Source organism: Gavia stellata, chromosome Z (genome assembly GCF_030936135.1).
Source record: "Gavia stellata isolate bGavSte3 chromosome Z, bGavSte3.hap2, whole genome shotgun sequence".
Classification (NCBI taxonomy): Eukaryota; Metazoa; Chordata; class Aves; order Gaviiformes; family Gaviidae; genus Gavia; species Gavia stellata.
Genome location: NC_082637.1, coordinates 13,026,058 through 13,045,970, shown reverse-complemented (window position 1 = coordinate 13,045,970; position 19,913 = coordinate 13,026,058).

The window sequence follows — 19,913 nt, the reverse complement described above, 5'->3', positions numbered from 1 at the left end:
CAGGCTTGAGGAAGATACTGGACCATGTGGAAAAAAGCCAAGCACAAGTTCACTGGAGGAGTAGAAGGGATCAGAGAAACACAAGCTGAAGAAGATAAAGAAGAGCTGTGGTTTCTACAGTTACTGCTTGTTCTTGCCTTTTGCACTTTCCTGTATTGTTGTATGGTTTATAATTTCTCTGTTTGGTAAATGCTGGCATTAGAATTTTTGTATGGTTATTGCATTACACCTTGCTGCTGTATTAATATTAGTTTTGCATCTCAAATATCCACATTCAGCAAATATTTATCTAGCTGTTTGATGGATGATGGCTAATCTCAGTGCTTTTCCTTTGAAATTTTCTCTTCTTATACCCATAAAAATTATCATCAGTGAGTAAATCCAAACCAAACAGATCAGCCAAAGGACTTGACCTTCCAATTAAGTATACTAGCTGATGTAGCCCCAATACTAAAAGAGTAACTTCCCGATGGAAATTAGTTAAACAGTTACCGTGTTAGTTCTGCTTGGCCAAAAATTCTGCTCTTTCCAGATGTGAAAATCAGCCTGCTAAAAGAAGTAAAAAGCAAGTGAGGAAAACTAAACATTCAGCACCAAAGAGAATTCTCTCTTACAAGAGAACAATGTGCATGCAAGGACCTAAATGTCTGTTACAGTGTCTCAGACTGTTGGATGTCTCTGTATCCTAAAGAGTCTTAGCCCCAGCTTTGCACCTGGACAGGAGCACAGGAAGGGAGGCAAGTGAAATATCCATTTTACTTGGATCAATTGTCATTCAGATTTTAGAATACAGCAGAAGAATTTGGAATCACTGTGCACAGGTCTCACAAATCCTTTTTTAAATTTATGTCATTTCACTAGAAAAACATCAGCTATTTACCAGCCCACAGTACATGCATTAAATGAAACCTGAATGCTGGCTGAGGAGAGTGATGGGACCAGCAGCAAGAAGAGCAAGGAAGCAGGTTTCCAAAGTGCAGTGCTGAGGTAAAACTGCTTTTTCTTTGCCTGTTCTTTCCTTTCTGCTGCAGTAGCAACTGATGAAAAGCACTGACCTGAACTGAGGTTTCTGTAAGAAATCTAGGAAGCTATTTTATATAATGTGTTTTCTATTGCTGAGACAGGCTCCACATGTCCAGGGTGGAGGTGAGGTTCCTGCACTTCGTTTGAGGAAAATAGGGAAAAATGAATTCTTACTGAAAAGGGCAATAATAAAATTATCAAAGGAAAGTCAAAAAGGTGCTACCTTTTGTGCTTGTGTGGGAAAGAATAGTGCTAATGGGAGAAAACAGAAGGAAGAGATAAGAACACAGTGTTTTTTTCACTTTTCTGTGAAACACACATTTCATGTGTTTTCACATTTTCTCACGTTTCTGTGAGCCCAAGGATAGAGATTAACCTGTCTTCATCAGCTGTCCTGGCTGACTGCAATGTAAGAGCTCCAGTACCTGTTCCTGCAGCTCTTAGGGGCAAACCAGCTAGAAAAGAGAGCAAGCTTTAAGTAGGCCTCCTTTTGCTCACTCATGCAAAATTATGGTGTTCCAGAGAAAAGACAACATGAGTTTTGTCCTTTACCACGGAGGAGGTGGTCTTAATAGCAGGAAGGGAGAGCTGCATGAGCATGAACTCAAAAGACATAACGCAGGCAAGTCTAACCTATGGTCTGTGCCTCAGCTTCCCTTTTTTCTAGGAGGGGACGTTACTGTTGCCCTTCCTCCCAAGAATGCCTTTGATAAATAATCATAGTAATGCACTATTGGGAGGCTCTAAAAAAAGAAATTTGATAAGAATGAACGATTTTGCCAGAGGATGACTGAATTTCCAAATTCAGAATTAATGAAAATCTTATGGTGCACGTATTAATCAAGGGTTTAATGTTATGGAAGAATCTGTGATTACGGACTAGAACTGGGTCCTTTGAGGAGAACACGAACATTTGTCTTGTGGAAAAGACAACATACAGAGTACATTGTGTACTTATTTTTAAGTGCAGTCACCCTGTATCTCAAATGAGTACAAAAAGCATGTGAGAATGCACATGCTTCTTCGGCGCACAAGCTATAACCCGCAGTCTCAACACAAGTTACGCCAAGCAATTTTTTTCTCTCTGTTGGCATAAACACAGTTTTGCCTTCACCTCTTCATATCTCTTTTATGTTTGTCACATTTACACAGCTGGATCTCGCTGGACACTGGCCGTTCCAGCAACGTCAGCTGCAGGCCCTCCTCCCCTTCCCCTCCTGCTTTCACGCCTTGGGGTAGCTTTACAGAAACATGGACGGGCTTGTGAAAACACTCATTATGTCTCCTTCCTTAGCTACACAGCCCATTTATTTTAGATAATGCTACTGCTGCAGATGAAGGAAACAGAGAGTGTCAAAGTGGCTTATGGTGCTTATGTCTTCATAAACACAAGACTTACTGACTAGATATAAAGCAAATGGAAGGTGAAGTCATGCGTCACACAAATGAGAGTTAAAATAAATACAAATACGGGCATTCATCTTTCTCCCAAAAACCTGAAGAATGACCTCTGTACCCAAAGCTTGTCTGTTTTTGTTCCAGCTACCCTAGCTAGTCTAATGAGAGGTATTGCTTTAAGTTACAAGTCGTCTCCTTTTTATCTTTGTCCAAGGCAGGCATTTTCTTCACAGACGTGTACGAATACAGTATTTGGATAAATATTCATTAAGGATTTGTGAACAACTTTTTGACCATACGTCAAAGGGCATATCCCCCCTTATATTATTTTTAAACAAAAAAAAAAATATTGAAAACTGTATTTGGTATCCCAGACACAAGAGTCCCTGCCTCGTCCTGCTCTTGTTACATGGCTGCCAAGAGTAGGTGATATGTATGGGATCAGTGTTGTGAGAAATAGGTTTAACAGACTATGTCATTTTTCATTTTGGAAAGCAACAACTCACAATAAGTTGAGCTCTCTCTGTAGAGAGAGAGCAATCCCACCATGTAATTAGGGCCCGAAGCATGCCTGCACAGGAAGTTACGCATAGGTTATCTACTAGCTGTTTTGCTTGCAGGTGGAGAGTTAGGCTCCATAGTGCTCTAAGGGTGAAAGTCTGAATCGTGGTTGTGCAACTGTGATTTGAATGGATTAGGTCTGGAAATGGCCAAGCACTCTACACAGCCCACTAGGAGATAGCTGGCACTCTAAGGATGGTGTGCTTGCTGTAAGCATGTGCGACCCCTGTGCTAATAGCAGCAATATGAACAGAGAATATGTGGGCCATGAAGCTGGTTACATATAATCCCACATATGAGCCTGTTTTTCCTCTCACTGAAAGTCTATGTGTTGCAGAGCTTATGGTCAAATTAAGCAGTAAACAATAGCAGAGCTGAATAATGACTTTGAAAAACTGACAGGAAGGTATTTTGGCAATCAGAAGAATTAGTAAGGGCTGAAGAACCCCTCATGTTGGATCAACTCATAGGGCTTGGCCAGTCTTGAGTTGCACTGGAGAGAGAAGAATGAGACGTCATTTTCCCACTGAAGCACAGCTCTGCTGCTCTGGAGGAGCTAATGGGAAGCCATGATGCTACATGGAGCTGGAGATGTACAAACTATCAGCACTGCAGTGGGAGCCCAGGAGGCAGGATTAAAGTACCTAAAACCTTTCCCCTGCAGTCAGTATGTGTTCAGTGGGGTCACGGTGCCTGTGATTTGGCAGTGTTGGGAAAAATTAATCCTTGTGAGGATGCTTTTAAATCTCTAATGTGAACTGTCAGCTCTAAAGAGCAAAGTCCATGAAATTTTAGACTGTGAAATCTAGACTGCTCAGTCTGGATTGCTTAATTTTAGTGTAACTTGCGAATCTCTGTAGTCTGCAAACATGTAGCTGTGCTATCACGGATGTTAGTGAAGAAGTGGTAATTATTTTCTATATTTAAAAACTACACATTTTTTCTCAAGCATTTTTGGGAAAGCAATTCCGATATTATAGGTCTTTCTAGATAGCATATTCTAATATTGAGCCTGCTTTATTTGCCATTTTTTATCTCTATTTTATCATTAATTTAGGAGTTTCAAACACCAAGCAATACTGTGCTAGAGATAAACTGTTCATCCTCACTTCTATGAATACTTTGGGACTATCTAATACATTCGTAGAGATTTTGATTTATTCAGGAGTGACTTGCGATCCAAAGGAAAATGATAACCCAAACACCTTATGAATGTATAGACTAAATAGTTTTCTAAACAAACTTTTCAGATTATCTATCAACACTCTGTACAATTTCTAATGTACGCATATCTGACAGGGAAAGAAGCTGTCAAAGCAATAACAGTTCCCAGTTGTATTTCTATACCAAGCCATGGGAGTTAATAGATATTGCTCAGTGGATCTGAAGCAATGAGTTTCTGCAGTCAGAGAAACTCTGCAAGGATTAGAGAGATGTTGCAGCAGTGATGTGGCCAAAACAAACAAGTACAAAATTTACTAATTTTTCTAGTTCAATCTGATAGGGACTGTTAACAAGCAGTAACTGCAGAGTGCAGAGGTGACAGATTTCCCCACTGGAAGGGCAATGAGCACTGCAGGGAATGATTAGTGGTCTAAGTTTGATCTTTTAAAGAGATGTGACAGTTTCTCATGGGAGAGAGAGCACAGATGAAAGTAAAGGCTGTTCTTACTCTGTGGGAATCACTGTATATCTAGATAGAGCACAAACAGACAGGTAGAAAGACGCACACTCCTTGGGTGTAATGTAACCATAGACCAAAAAACTCAGGCAACAAGTGTGATTCAGGAAAAAAGTTAAGCTATGAAGCAGAGCACAAGGCTGTTGTATTGAATGTTGAAGAATTCTACAGGACATTTATGTTCCACTTGTATGCCATCACACCAGCAACAACTGGTATTTTCTTCTGAATGAGAAGGCTAAATGAGAAGAAAACCTGCTATGCACATGGGTGTTGAGGAGAGAGTTACCATAGGAACAGAGGCTGTATATAATTGCTCATCCCTTTCCATCTGCAACAACTAAAAGAAAAGGGTCTGCTATGGAGGCTGAAATTCAGATTAGGTGTAAAAGCGTGCAGCTTCTTAAACTCAAGAAGGTTGCATTACCCTGTACCAGATCACAGACTGCCCAACAGTCCAGAGAAGACAAGGGAGAACACTACAGAAACAGTGTTCACCAACTGTCCAGTAATACCACCTTTTATCTTCTGTTTCCAGACATTTCAGAAAAATGAAATGTAATTATTATTCCAGAAAAACCATTTAATTTCACTAATTTTCACAAAATCTGTACTGTTCTGCATATATTGACTGGCATACAGAGACAGATACTTACCATTTCCAATGCTTCCCTTGACATGACCACAACATACCCTGAACATCATTTGAAGTCCCTTTGAAACACCAGCACAGCTTCAGCAGATGCTAGGTAAAAATTCACCACACCTAACTTTAGGAGTCTTCAGTGAAAGCTCTGTAATCTGCTCTGGCTGTCTAGGTTCCCTTTTTATCCAATGCAGAGAAACAAGCATTTCAGAAAGCTGGCTATCTAACTTACATGGACATCCTCCTGCAGATGACTTCTGCAGCAGAACTACCCTTTTCTCTCCATTATCTGTAAAGAGAACCTGAACAACTGGCCTAGGTGTACTTCTCTGCACAGTAGAAGACTATATTTGGACACATATCCTATCCCAGATATCAGAAACTAATGCTTCAGTCTTTTTCATGGATATCCCTGCCACACTTCGCTCTGGATGGCTTCTCAGCTCCTCTGTGTAACCTTCCCCACTGGAGCACCCCCCGTGCCTGGCTCTAGGTGTGGACTCACTGCCAAATGTTCTTCATAGATAACACTTTTGCTAAGCCTGCTTTTCTGCCAGCTCTCATAATCTTCTCCATTGCCCATCATCAAATGGAGTTTTTTAAATGCTTGAGGTGAACAGCCTCCACTCCAGTTCTAACTTCACAACTCTAAAAGTGTGTCAGTCTCCAGAAGTGAAATTCTCTATCTTGACACTCCTTGAAATCCACAGCAATCCTGAACAAAATCTAAGAAAGTGGAATATGCTGTTTGCACATAATAATCCCTTAGGAAGTGCATGTTGAATTGATAATGTCTGATAAAAACCAAAACCAGCATCTCTCATGTTTTCCAACTGTTCTGAATTCTCATGGATCCCATTGCACTCAGCCAAGCTTCTTTGAATTACTCTCAGGTGATGGCATTCGCAACAATCCAAATCAGTAAGTCTGGGCTATGTGAGAACTGTAACTTGCTAATGAGCACATACCTGTCCTTATGGAAGGAGTTCCGCTGAGTTCTGTGGAATCAAATTGGTCTAAATCAGAAGAAGATTGCCCCTTGTATTGGTAATAGTTGTTGGCTGAGAGTACTTACCCTAATAAACGGATAGATCAGCTCTATCCTTCTGTTTATAGAAAGATAATTTACTGATTTCCTAGCTGATCCAGGGATCAAACTAATAGTTTAATTATCTTTTTTTTTTAAATCTTTTCATTCTTAATTAGTTCCATTGTAATTTCACATTTCCCCAGACACTGAAATGTTTCTATATCACATCCACATAAAAGATCCCAAAGTAAATTCTCAAAAATAACTGGTGCCATAAGCATTCCTGGCACATGATCTGGCTGGTGTTTGAGGTTATCTATTCTAAAGAACATCCAAAAAATTATATAATAGGAACTTGGGAAGAAATGCACAGTTCTCAGTAATCTGTTTTCAAAATAGTAAATTTTAATCCTTACTTGGCAAAATGTTCTTCCTTCTCTTTCGTTATTTCAATTTAATAATGGGTTTTTATGATATGTGGGTGTTGGTCTCTTCCCCCAAATGACTAGCGACAGGACAAGAGAAACTTCCAAACTTCCAAACTTTCAAAGTCTTGGCCCTTTCATGACAAGGAGAAAAAAAATAGAACTGCATGGGCTGTCACTTACATCTATTGAAGAACAAAGAAACCTCAGAAATCAGTTCATATTTTAACTGAAATGAAAGAGAGTCACTCTGTGTGAAGCACACTTTTGCTCAATGTGATTGAGTATAAAATGTAAACCCAAAGGCCTTCCTGCCAAAACATATCCCATCCACATCAGTTTCTGCCATAGCTTTCAAAACTCCTTATACTTTTGATACACATTTTCTGACAGTGGCTTAGTAGTCTTTTCTTTTTAGCTCTAGCTACATTTGGTCTGAAATACAAGGGCAGAATTATTTAAAACTCATGTTGTAAGTGGTTTCATTTTATCTTCAAAGGATATCAGTAGGATTTAAATTTGCAAGTCTGAAGTATGTTAAGCAGCAGTACAGAACAGAAGGTGTGTCAACAGTATGCCATTGTCATAGGAGAATAAACAGCATAGCATGACTGACAGTACTATAGTTATTATTTACCATGCAATAAAATGCATTTTCATTTAGGCTTGATTTATTTATCTGGGAAGGTTCAAGACTGAAGTAGGACTTAGTTGTCAGTAGAGACTTGCTTTTAATCGCATTACAATGCTGCCTTTATAATAATTCCAACTAACTTTCTGCATTCCTACCTACCTCATCCATACTATCTTAAACCATTTAATGAAGCTATGGTAGCCCAGACAGTCACTTATGATCACTTACAGGCTGGCTGCATCTTCCATAACAGCATTCCCACTACCAGTTCTGCTTGTAATATGACAAGAGAAATTGCTTTTCCTATGTAGGATTGGATTTGAATATGGAAAGAATCCTTTACAATAACCTGTATGAGCAGCTTCACCTGTTCTATCACTCAGGCTGCTGATCTTAGTATTTCAGTTGTTTCTTACTGACCAGAGTTTAGACTGCAGTAGGTACCATCTTACCATTTGCTGCCCCAGCTTCTGAGGGCTTTTGAAAAAGACCACGCCAAAAATTCCTGCCAGGATGTATCTTTTCACTCTCTGTACTTAAGCAGTTTATCCTTTTAGGTCGCATCTATATTATAATCAAGAATAGTGAATGCAAGAGAATGATTCAGATGCAGGTTGTAGATACCTACTTGTATTTAGATGTCGAAACACAAGCATCTACATGCAAGATAGGTATCCAAACTCTCATTACTGTCAGTAAGTCTGGAAAGAGATTCAGTTGACCAGAGGTAAAACTTTGCTTCAGGCAGAGCTGAACAGGTCTTAAAATGTCTTTGAGTGTCTTGGCTAGGGGCTTGATTCAGTGTCCTGAACATAAACATCAGGTGCCAACTGAGAACTCTGGGGGTATCTTAAACAACCATACAGGGCTGGGCAAATGTGACACAAGATCCACAGGAACTCTCTGCTCTTCTGGATTGACAGCTGGTTGTCCAATGGAAAACCTAAGCATATCATAAATAGCATTTGACAGCAATTTGCAGCTAGGTGGATTGAACCATTCAGCTCCTCTGGAAGGAGGAAGCCTTCATACTGAGTTCATAGTTAGACACCTAAATCTAAGTATCTACTGTTTGAATTTGAGTTTCACCCAGGTAGAAATGTAACCACAGAAGAGAAAGTAGCATCAATTTATTACCTGAAAAAGATCCTGTTTCCTGGACGGGTTTGCAGCTGTGAGAAATCCCATGCTACTGTGATTGTGTTGATGTTGCCATGCAAGCATACCAAGACAGTTTGAATGTAAGCACTGTAGTAAACGGTTATTTTTAACCATCTCTACCAAAGTGCATCTGTTGAAAGAGTCAGACGGAGTTTCATCAAGATTCTCATCCAGTTGCTGCTGAAAGTAACATCAACAGCATTGGCAGAAACTGTATTAGACTTTGACGATACACAATACTTTTCTTGTGAATGTTGATATGACACAAAAAGTTAACTCCTTTGGTTCATATGTTTATATGGTACCACTGTCACACTGTCTGATATTAGCCTTCCTGACATACTGTGAATTGTATTACTATTCCTATTTCATGGAAGGAGAGTTGAAATTCCAAGGGATATGATAGCTTTCTCAAACTCACAAAATAGTCCACGGAAGAAAGAAGAAATGAACCCACATCTCTAAAATGCCATGTCTGGTGACTTAAATTGTATGATCTTCCTTTTTTATAGATGCAGGAATATGTTCTCAATTGACACCATTCTTTTTCACAGCAACAGAAAACTAAAGTAGCCAGAGCTTCATCCTGCATTATGCAGAATCATATATTGAGAAGAAGAGCTTCACAACAAACATGAAAAAAATCCATTTTGGCTCTTCCATTCATGTAATTTTCTTATCATAAAACAACACCTGTTCTTGAGAACATGGATTAGTCATTAGGTGTGAAGAAGTTTTGGAGGTTTTTAAAGTATGCATAAAATGTTATAGTACAAACTCCTGTTTATTCTAATAAGAACTCAGTTCTGTCAAGTTCAGTGCATGCAACTGAATATGATAATATATGATTTTTAAAGTGTACTTGGGACAAGCATGGGCTCTTAGCTAGACACAGTATAGACACAAGTGTGGTCAAGACGGAGTCTCGAGATCTGCAGTATTAGTTTTATTGTTCTTAATAGGCACTCCAATATCATAATAATAAGTGGATAATTTAATAATAATTTAATAAGTGGATAAAAGAAGTTTTGTAACTTTAGTTATGAATTTAAAACTATGAAAGAGCTTAGAGTCAAGAGGGGCATATGAAAATAGCAAAAGAAAACAAATAACTTACACTGTTATTGGCTAAAATTAGTATGATTGCAGGAAGTTTAAATACACAGTGATAAATGGAAGTATCAAAGATGGTAAAACAGATTACAAAGGCAAATTCAGCTTGCCTGCTGATAGGAATCTAGCAAGCAAGTACAATATTTTTTACAAAAATAGTGGATTTAATTTAGCTCACTGCACGCTTGATCCAGACCTCAATCATTACTTTGATTTAAAACAGTGTCCTTTAATTTCACTGGGCTTTGGACCAAATCCTCTGTGGACATAATAACTCTTCTAATAAGGCAAAACTCATTTGAAGAAGCAGTGGTTTTTTCATCAAACTAAATGATAATTTGGAAAATACCCAGTCTGTCTTCCAGATGCATAAGACCTTCTTCAGGTCTGCAATGGAAGCAGCAAAGTGCTTGATAATATAGTTCAGAAAATTTAGGAGAAAATGTCAGTGTCTGTAGCGTAGGGAAGATGTTAGCAATGGAGCTAACAGTGATGCTGTAAACCCAGTATCTTTTGATTTTATACTGAAACATCCAGTTACTGATGAAAGAATACTTTTAACAAAATAATTATCACAACTACGACTTCTCACTCACTTTTGTCCTCAGTGGAGATCCACTTCAAGTGGACAGTCAGTCTTCAGAAGAAAGTTCTGCTAGGTGCTGTAAGGCACATACTGATTGCAGACATTGGTTTTATGACACAGGATATACTCCAGCATGTCCACTCATCCTCTTGGTGTTCAGTGGCCAGTAACCTGGATGTCTCTTTGGTCTTGTTGGACATACAACCATATGATCACTCCTCTCCACACTAATATATCCTACTGCTCCAATGCCACCAAGTAGTTCTTTCCAGTCCTGTCCATTATTCTAGGATATTACCAGATTTTCTGATCCGTAAAGGTTATATGTTACTTGCATTGTCAAAACATGCTGTTACAATTCAAAGCTATTATTTTGTTCTGTGAGTCAGAGTACTGCAATTCTTTATACAATGAAAGCTAGGACAACAGAGCAATGGTCTACAATAGACGCACAATCCTTCAATCCCTTAAAGAGAACTTGTATTTTTTTTTTTTGTGGTTCCTATTGTTTCAAACAAAGCAGCTTTCTACCTAAATGTTTACCAGTGTGGCTATCAATCACTTCTTGCCGTTCATAAATAATGAAGATTATACCCCAGTGGATCATAAATTTTTATTAGGAAGAATGTCATAATAGGACTAGAAGGTTTTGGTGATTTAGTTGGCATTTCAAATAACAATTGTTCATGCTCTCCTGAAAGTCATATTTTAGTGGACTTTGTTAAGCTTCTGGTACATTTTAAGAAAGCGGTTTTGTCCTTTAATTGGCTCCTGTAGCTATTTTCTCTCTCTAACAAGAAGAGTTTAGCTTTCTGTAAACAAAGTTCTAAAAGCCACCATGTAAAGTGGTATACTCAGGGCATAAAATAACACTTGTCTCATGTCATTTTCTTCCTCTGACATCCACATCTGGAAAAGCCACAAAGTGGAAACATTCTGATTGTAATCATTCCCATTTAGGCAGAAGGGAGGATAGAAATTCTTGCTAGTGTTCTGACAAAGATATAAACATTGCTGTTTTCATATTTAGCATGACTCCTTTACCATCAGAAAACAAGCAATAGATGTCACAACTTTCAGAAAACTGATTTGTTTTCTGCTTTTATTTAAGATTTACACTATAGATTTCAAGTGAGGTAAAATCAGTTCAGGAAGGTGGATAGCTGTAACCTGAAATCTCTCCTCACTTAAGTTGCAAAGTCAAAACCAATATTTAAGCTTTTGGGATGTTTCTATTGTTTTCCCTGTTTAAGTAAAGAAAAGACAGAGTCACTCACTTTCTTACATAGTTCACAAAAGACAAAGAAGATATAGATTTTGTGGTCTTTCATGGAAACTTTGCATTGTTCCTTATTTTGTTGTTTTAATGTAAAATCAAAATTATGTTAATTGAAGGCATATGGCAGTTCTTTGTATACAAAAAACATAACAGTCTAGGAATGAAATTATTGGATATCTTGCAGTTAAAAAAAGCTTTCTTACCAGATTTGTGGCTGTTGTACAGACTTGCAGGATTTTGTTCTTTCTGGTACCCTGGAAGAGCATTTGAAATTTCTGATGAACTCCAGAACTGAATTTGACCATGATTCTTTGAAGTCACCGCCATCAGTTGAACTCAGTTACAGAATACCGGTCTGTCCTCATTTGTTATGCAGAATCTGTCCCTCCTCACACAATGCCATTGAAAACAGGGAGTAGAACAGAGCATGTATATATGTTAGCATCCGTGGAGCAGAAGAAAACCTCTAAGACAATTGGTAGTTTGTGTAATTTAAAGTGGAACTTCTACGCTGGCTAACAATTGGCATTTGCACATAGGCCACTTCAGGAAAGGAGGAGGCAGACAGTTGTATATAAACCACCTCAGGGAACAGACAGAAACAGCTCTTAAGAAAGATGACTATAACTCAAAATGCAATCAAACCATTTATATATTAAAAATATAAATATGCCTTGGTCTTTCCACATGAGTCATACATATCTACCATATTTAAGTTGGTAGATTCATATTGAAGGCTTCTTTGTGGGAGGTAGGATGAACAGAGATAGCACAGCTTTTCCTTTTCCTCTATGAATTCATACTGACCAAGAGGAGCAACAGTTAGTCATAGAAATAAAATAGTCATAGGCCTGCTCATGCGTACCAACATGATTGCTAAGAGGCAGCAAAGGGTAGAAAAGATTAATCAACCAGTTAAAAATAAATAAAGAAGTACTTATCATAATCTTCAGAACTATACCAGCAGCTGCTACTCTGAAATAAAAGCCATACTGCACGCCCCCTCTGTCTCTTTCTTACTCTGCAGAATTTAGGGAACACTTCTCACCTTGTTACTAAGGCCAAACTAGGCAAACTCAATCATAGCTTCTTTTTGCCAATTTTTACGAATACACGAAATAAGATTCTAGATAAAAATAAGATGGACCAGCAAAAGTAGTATTAAGATGTATATATTTGCTGATACTGTATAATAGCACTTATAAAAGATTATTTTAGACTAAACATTTACAAGAATACCTTTTTCTGAAACTTTATTGAACTAAGAGATTGATCTTATTCTCAGTGAAATCAAGACTTTTTTGCCCCTGGGGTCAGGACTTTGTATGGACTGGGATTTGCCTTAACACTTTAGTCAAATTATTTACTTACTAAATAGAATGTTTTGGTAATCAAAGTAAGTATGTGGTGTATCCGTCAGCATCAAGTTATATAGCATATTAATAATTTTTCCATAGTATTTTACTATTAGCTACTACAAGCACATAAGCACATTTCTCTAGCTGTGGAAAGCTGTTTAGTCTTCAAGGCTTCTCTGATGATTTGTAAAACAACAAAATCAAAGAAGTAAGTTCCCTGATGGTTTGTTCAGTGAGAGTACAATTTGCAGTGGATTTGACCTTGGTGACTGAATAAACAAAAGGAAGAATTTTTAAAGAATGGTTGATGGTATCATATTTCTGATATCAAAGAACCTATGGTAAAGTTAATGTATGGTCTAGATATCAAAGTTTTGCTGGCATATTGAGCTGGCTGGAGAGTAACAAAGTCATACCACAGAGGCAGAAAAATACGCCAGCAAAGCCCCAAGCAGAGATGCAGCTAGACCCATATGAGCAAGCTTTAGCAGCTTCCAGTACAGTGTTTCCAAGGCTCAGTAAAGCTGACATCACAGAAACCTGACAGTACAGACTGTACCTCTGCTAGAGGACTTTCTCCAGTCCTTGAGAAAACGTAATGGCTGAAGTCCTTAGGCCTAAACCCAGTAGGGGCATGCATACCTACTCCTGAAATGAAATCCAGAAGGCTGAGCTAGGCATTTTCTGTATTACATGAGATGATGATTCAAACAGACCGAAAGAGCCTTAGGTTAGCATGCTGTCACTACAGCTGCCTATGGTTAACCCATAGGAAACAAGGGTCTGTCTGAATTTTCTCTCTAGTGTCCAGAATGGAGGATGGAGATACTTCCGGTGAAAACAAATGTTTGTAATCTTCCTTTCAAAGACCTGTCCCGATAAGGGAAAGACACAGCATATTTGGATAGGATAGGCATGAGGAGAGCACTGCCTCCTTATGCTGGCCCACCAACACAGCCTTTGCAATACCGTGGAACAACACAGAGGATTGTGGAGCTGCCTTAACACTTGCACGTCAGAAGAGGATGCAAGTAAACCCACTTTCTTTCAGTTGTAGTACTAAGGAGAGAAAGCTGCTGGCATCACTAAAAGAAGAAAGGTTTGGGATCTACACAGTAAGAAAAGTCGTGTAAGGTTTATACATATAATCCAGCTGTCATCTGGAATGGTAGGATCCTAGAACAAAAGATATCTAAACCCAAATGTTTTAAACATAGTAACTGATTTTTTATCCAGAGGGAATAAACACAGGGAAACAAAGGGATGAAAAATGCCTGAAGCTTAAGGAACCAATTCCCTGGAAGCCATCCTGCCCAAACACAACAGAGGAGAGTAATCTGCTGGGGAAAATTCAAACTGAGGTTTGAATGCCTCAGTTTGTAGTTTGAATGCCTCATCAGTTGGCTGATAGCATTAGAGGTCTCCTTCAACAGTCACTGTTGGCACTTAAGAATGAGACAAATAGTAGTCTGGCAATTGTCTTAAATACTAGACCTGTATCAGGACATTACCAGAACTGTGCCAGAAACATTTCTGGAACACAAGTCTTATGAGGAGCGGCTGAGGGAACTGGGGTTGTTTAGCCTGGAGAAGAGGAGGCTGAGGGGAGACCTTATCGCTCTCTACAATTACCTGAAAGGAGGTTGCAGAGAGGTGGGTGTTGGCCTCTTCTCCCAAGTGGCAAGTGACAGGACAAGAGGAAATGGCCTCAAGTTGCACCAGGGGAAGTTCAGGTTGGATATTAGGAAAAATTTCTTTACTGAGAGAGTAGTGAAACATTGGAACAGGCTGCCCAGGGAGGTGGTAGAGTCACCCTCTCTGGAGGTATTCAAGGAGCGTGTGGATGTGGCATTGTGGGATGTGGCTTGATGGGCATGGTGCTGTGTGGTGTGGGTGGGTTGTTTTGGTGTGGGTTGTGGTGTATTTTGTGGTTTGTGGGTGGTTTTGGTTTGTTTTTTGTTGTTGTTTTTTTTTTTTATGGTTGATGATCTTACAGGTCTTTTCCAACCTTAGTGATTCTGTGATTCTGTGATTCTGTGATTCAGAGCCTTTCTTTTGTTTGTTTTCACAGCACCTCCTTGCATGAAAACATGCTGTTTCATACTCAGGTAATTAATTATTGCTATATATTTCAGAATAAAGAGGCTGAAATTATAATTCTGAGTTTTGTACTCATTAGCGAAAGCTTTCATCACTGTTATTTTATGTCTCCCCTTCAAATTCTTCTAATCTTTTCACCCCTAGAGAAAGGACAATATCTTCAAGGATATTAATCAGCTGTACCACTGATAATGCTCTAACAGCAGATTTACAGTAGTCACAAATGTGGAAAAATAGCAAACTCTAACAAGGCCTAAAAAACCATCACGCACATGGATCCGTGCTAACAAAAGGGGTTAGCTTATGTTATTCATGGAGGAGACACATCCTTGCCATGTGAAAATGTCCTTTAGAGAATATAATACTGCATGTCACTACCAGCACTGCTGTATAAGCCCAGATTTTGCCACGTTTACACAAGTGAAGTGGAAGCTAAGTCCTCAAATAGTGTGGAGAAGAAATTTCGCTTATCGTGACAAAAAGGAGCAGAATTCAGTTCCTTGGATTTTATTTCTTCGTGGTATCTACACTATCTTCTGAGCTTTGTATAACAATGACTGCACCTTTGACTGCTTGAGGATGGCACTATTAATTCTAGACATTCTTGTGAGTGAAGGATTTTGATTTGTATACTGTTCCCAAATCAAAGTTTGGCAACCCAGTGGTGCAAACGGAGGTCAACAATGACAACAGAGTAACATTCCCAAGGAAAAAAGTTTAACATCAGTACAACTAGCATTATTCAGACCAAAAGGCCCTCTATCCAGTAGCTCATCTGCAATACACCTTATCTGCTGCTGGCAATTGGGCGTTCATGGACTTGCTGAGCCAAGATTTGCATCTGAACCATTGAATTCATCTACTGTCTGGTTGGCGGGAAGAGCTACTAATGTATTTTTGGGAACTGCTTGTACATTATGATAGTACCATCGTGTTGCTGTACGGGAAGCTATGCCAAACATGCCATATCTTTAGTCTCCTTTCACACAACTTTTAGGATGTTTCATGATTCATTCAGTTGAAGCATTTCATCAAAAATGAGGCGTTTACAGAAAATATTTCGTAATAGCCATCCAAACCCTCATTTGAATTCTAGACACCTTCAAAACTGTACAGCAGAAAACCAGCAATTTCAAGCTGAAGTGGAAAACAAATTGAAAGTATTGCCTGAAGACGCGTGTAAGTATCAAGGGCTGAAAAGTAACTTAAGAGATTGTTAGAACCAGATACTTCTTCATAGCAGAACTGCAAAAGAGAGATAGAATTGTAATCCAAATCTTAAGGGAAGCAAATCTACTAAGGAGGCAGCAGTAATTTGAAGGTGCACTTACAGTTCTGTTAGATACTGACAAATAAGTGTTGACATATCAGGCAATATTTTCTTTTTTCATGTTTTCCTTCAAGCAAAACCAAAATATGTGGAGCTTGACAACTGCACTCTTAAAAAAGGTTCATATATATTTCTTGCAAGTTTGTTCTATTTAAAATTAATCTCTGGATGAAAGTATGCAAAGAATAAGAACGCTTACTAGGAAAATGCATGGTGTTTAATTTCTTTTTTCCCCAGTGTTTTCAGGGTGACTGTGTGTTATCAGTACGATTGCAAAGGCTATCCCAGGTTTTTGTGTCCTTTCTCTGCTCCCCATGGAGACTTGGATAGATTCACTCCACCCAAAACAAACTTGTTCCTCCACCCATCAGTGATAACTTTTGTAATTGTACAAACATTAGAGTGTAAATCCTGTACTGATAAATTTGAAATGTCGATTCTGTGAATGAAGCTTCACAGTATGTTCTTTTGAGCAGTTATAAACAAGATATGAATATTGCAACTGACATAACAAAATCTGTACCTCATTCACAGCTTTCGCAAGGAAAATAAAACCTTCACATCTTTACACAGGGGACTTCTTGGAATTGCAGTTGGAGATGATGATTATGGGGAAGCTGAGACTTATAAATGTTTTATTGTTTTGATGGAAATCAGCCAAGAGGCAGATAAAAGACTTAAGAAGAGCTAGCTAGGAAACAAATCAGAGACCTAAATGACCCTACTGGAAAAATAAATTCTAGAACTTAACATCTGGTTCTTGCAGTTGTCAACTCACTCAGCAAATGGTCAGACTGATTAGCTGCTTGTCTGCAGAATATAGAGAAGGGAGTAAAGACCACATCATATCAACAGTAGCAGGCAGTGCCAAGTGAATGCTCATAATCTACAGTGATACTGCTATAGGTAGCAGACAGCAGTGTCTAGATAAAGCCTAACTTCGAAAGTTTGTGCCTGTGCTTCAGTGTGACCCCTCTCACTGGTACATCCATACAAACAACAAATAGTAATGAGTTGGTTGTTAAGGAGGTGGATACAGAATCTGTCACATGAAACATACGGTAGCAAATTACCTTGGACTTTGTTGAAAACTTTAAACTGAGGCCAGATTTATTCAGGTCATGAACTGTTCTTCCAAAAGTTTCCAGTCAGCTTGGACTGATTTACAGTCACTGCCTTACCGACTTAGCTCAAAACCACATTTTGATGCAAAACCGCAATCAAGCCAATGACTTTGAAGAAGATTTTTGCTTGAAACAAAACTTCAAAATTACGAAGTTGGGAAGCCTTCTCAAAATGAAAGAGAAATAGCTTCACCTGCATGCCCTGAACATGCAAAAAGGCTAGCACTTTACATAGGCTGTATTTATACCATGCAACAAAAGGAGCTTTAGGGAACTACTACACATGGGGAACCTGAGACAATAAACCCACTCAATGCAGCTTAACACAGTGCAAATTCAGGCATATCAATCAGCTCAGGTCTTACCAACCCTTGCAAGATGTGCAGCATGGATGGTATCAGGGACAGACTGTCTGGCTGCTTCCAGACCCCAGCTGTCCTCACCTAAATCAATATAGGTGTCTCCATCCTAGCAAAGTCCTTGTGGGGACAGGAGCCACAAGGCATGCCTCTGAGCCACACATTACACACGTTAATAGTACTGGTGACCCAGCAATTACTCAGCATTGGACGGTTATTTTTGATACTCACCAAACAGTCAAGAACACAAAAACAGTTTCTTCGTTATTTAAGGAAGAGGAGGTGGAGTTCAGGTGTTTTTGCTTTGTTATATAAAATATACTAGTGTGTTTGAAGCTTGTTTTTGTATCCACTAGTCTACCCTTTGTCCAGGACGGCAAATCTAACAGTAAACAGTTGGTCTACCTGGGGGTACCATTCCCCAAAGACTGGTGGGATCAGAGTCTTCTTGCATTATTAGTCACTCCCACCTTTAAGCACTTCAGCATATTTTGCTCACAGAGAGGTGTTGTTCCAGTTTAGAAACTGGGCGCTGATAGGGGCCTTTTGCAACATTCTCATTTTTGAAAAGCAGTCTTCTTGACTAAATACTCAGAAGTGATGAATATGAATGAGAGACAGGGTGCTGAACACACACACACACACAAATACACAGAAATTTGACTGTTATTCTGACAAGCTTCTTGATAATGAACCATCTTAAAAAGATACTGGTGTACCTCCAAACCTGCTCCACTAAAGTCCAGGGAATCAAGCCAAAAAATGCAGGCTTTCCTTGGGGCAGTAATAAGAGGGAACTAGGACTGTCATTTTTCTGCCCAGCTTGCTTTCTGTGAACCATATTGAATGCCACCCAGACATTTCCATAGGCGCTGCATTTACTTCCACCAGATTTGAATGTGATGGTTGACTTATAAAGCTAATCTGTTTGTAGCATTCCTTTTTACAAAAATAGATACATTTCATTCTTTGCATTTTTTTTTATTTGTAATCATGTGGCTCCACAATAGCTCCATCAGTTCAAGATGCCTCGACATAAACTATACAAAACTCTTCAGGCTAAATCCTGATTCATACAATGCAGTGGAATTTTGTAATTCTAACTGGGGGCAGACTGTGGCTCCAATTTGTTTTTTAGAAGCTCACAGGTTCAATCTTGTCACCTCCTACACCTGTCACCTAAAATAATCCTCCTTTCTTCAATAGAAACACATGCTACTGCACATTCTAACCATAGGGGTAACTGGGCTGTGCTCAGAAACCCAGCATTTATACAACACCCTAGGTTACAACACCAGCAGTTGATTATCAGGTAGCATTTAAGTGACTTGCATTTTTAAGACCAGCACAGAGACCATAAAAGGGCACTTCGCGATATTCGAGCTCGAGTATCAAGTGTTCAAGTACAATTTCATATTCATTCATTGTGATTACTGAATTTGATAAATCATTGACTTGGATGGAGTACATGAAACCTTCACGTTTTCTGGGACTATTTCACAGCTTGAGCTGGGCACTGAAAATGGAAAAAGGTTGATTTAAAGAAACACTGTCTTGTTTCAGGGTCTTGCACTCTCCCCATTAAAATTCTTTTGTAAAACAAAAGCATACCATTTCATTAAACAAAATAACTACATAGGCTTCTCCATATGTTAGTTCCTTTCAAGGTCAATGCATGTAGAAAATCTGTATTGCATTAAATAGGAAGTGAATGTAAATATGATATATGGAAATCTTCCAGATGATTGAACTGTAAAATACGTTTTAATGCTGCAGAATATTTCTCCTGTCTCTTAGCTAACAGCATGCATTTCTACATAGAGACAATACAAAACTTTTTGTGTGTTTATTTTAAAGAAACTTAACCAGCACTTTTAGCAGAAAAATCTCATCCTATTTCTGAATGGCTGCATTGGGATTTTTATTAAAATCAGAAGAAAAATAATTACTTTAACATAAGGTCTAACTCTGATCTCATTCAATCAGTGTAAATCAAAATCAACTCCATTGAAGTAATTGAAATTCAACTGATACAGAAGTTATGAGGTTAGGGTCAGTTGCACTGACTTCAGTACAGTTACCTCTGAACTGCCTCAGTGTGAGAT